The sequence below is a fragment of the Schistocerca serialis genome, chromosome 10 (assembly GCF_023864345.2).
Source record: "Schistocerca serialis cubense isolate TAMUIC-IGC-003099 chromosome 10, iqSchSeri2.2, whole genome shotgun sequence".
Lineage (NCBI taxonomy): Eukaryota > Metazoa > Arthropoda > Insecta > Orthoptera > Acrididae > Schistocerca > Schistocerca serialis.
In genome coordinates, this window is record NC_064647.1 from 245,677,877 (window position 1) to 245,679,648 (window position 1,772).

Genomic DNA, 1,772 nt, shown 5'->3' on the forward strand with positions numbered 1-1,772 from the left:
ATCTCGGTGGGTCCCGAAAGACTTGAGAGCACGTCGGAGACGCGAACGTGTGCAGTGTTGTGAACAAATCGCCCGCCAATTTGAAGCGGATGAAGACGGCTTTCTTGCAACGTATGTGACAATGGACAAAACGTGGGTTCACCACTTTGATCCTGAGACAAAACAACAGTCACAACAATGGAGACATCCTTCACCCCCTTACCCCAAAAAAATTCAGGGTGCAAAAAATCAGCCGGTAAGGTGATGCAGAAGGGGTAATTATGGTGGATTACTTCCAAAAGGCCGTTAACTATCAATGCGTCATACTATTGCACCCTCCTGCGCCCTCTGAGAGGAGAGTAAAAAAAAAAGGGTGCGGAAAATTGGCGCGCGTAGTTCATTTTCATCAGGACAGCGCATCGGCACACGTAGCCCTCGCAATACTGGAAACTCTGCGAGACTGCGGGTTCGAATTGTTCGTCATCCACCATATTCTCCAGATTTGCCTCCCTTAGACTTTTTTCTTTTCCCAAACCTAAAAAAAATACCTCAAAGGACGACGATTTCACAATGATGATGCAGTGATTGATGCCGTGAACGCTTGGATGGATTTGAAATCAAAGACCTTTTATTTGAATGGTTTCCAAAAGTTATCTGAGCGTGATCGCAAGTGTATTACTGTATATGGCTATTGTACTGGAAAAATAAATTGGTATTATGAAATTTCTGTCATTATATATTTGTTAGCAGTCCGTCTTCAGGCCACAAGTGGCCCATCGGGACCATCCGACCGCCGTGTCATCCGCTGTTGAGGATGCTGATAGGCGGGGCGTGTGGTCAGCACACCGCTCTCCCGGCCGTTATGATGGTTTTCGTGACCGGAGCCGCTACTATTCGGTCGAGTAGCTCCTCATTTGGCATCACGAGGCTGAGTGCACCCCGAAAAATGGCAACAGCGCATGGGCGCCCGGATGGTCACCCATCCAATTGCCGACCACGCCCGACAGCGCTTAACTTCGATGATCTGACGGGAACCGGTGTATCCACTGCGGCAAGGCCGTTGCCCTATATATGTTAGGCCGACACCCGCCCTAAACACCACTGTCCCCGGTCTCGTATCTGGTTTAAATGTTAACAGATGTAGCAATTACAGACTCATGTTTCCCAAAATACTCTATCTCATCAAAAGTATCCGGACAACTGTTTGTGGAAATTAGTGTGGGGTGTGTCCGCCCGTCACCTTTGCGGCAGCTTCATTCTGCAGTGGACGCTTTGAATGAGGAGTCAGAAAGTTTGTGGAGAAATGGCAGTCCATTCTCCATTCTTTCTGAAGAGCCGAAACAGACCAGATGGTGACGTTGGACTCGGGTGTGTGGAGAGAAGCTGACGCTGCAACCCATTCCAGAGGTGTTCTACTGGGTTTAGGTCGGGGCTCTGGGAAGGCCAGTCCATTTCAGGAATGTTACTGTACACAAACCATTCGCTATACAGTCATTCTCTCCGAAGTGTACCTCTACTGTACGCAGTACGCACTGCTGTAAAATGTGTTCATATCCTAAGGCGTTCAGTGTTTTCTTAATTGCAATAAAGATACCGCACCCTAACCACGAAAAAAGAAACAAGTATCCTAACACCATATTCTCGTGCTTCACCGTTGGCATTACCATGGTAGCAAGTAAAGTTCTCCAGGTGTTCACAAACCCAAACCAGATATGTTCGCAGACGGCGGCACAAAAAATATCCAGGTAGCAGTGATTGAACACGTCTACTGTAACGTAGATTGAACCAAAGCG

General features: G+C 47.7%; 1 pseudogene; it reads right to left on the bottom strand.

Annotated features, from left to right (window-relative positions):
* Positions 1-926: 926 nt before the first annotated feature.
* On the bottom strand, positions 927-1,044 carry LOC126425410 (5S ribosomal RNA; annotated as a pseudogene).
* Between the last annotated feature and the right edge of the window lie 728 nt (positions 1,045-1,772).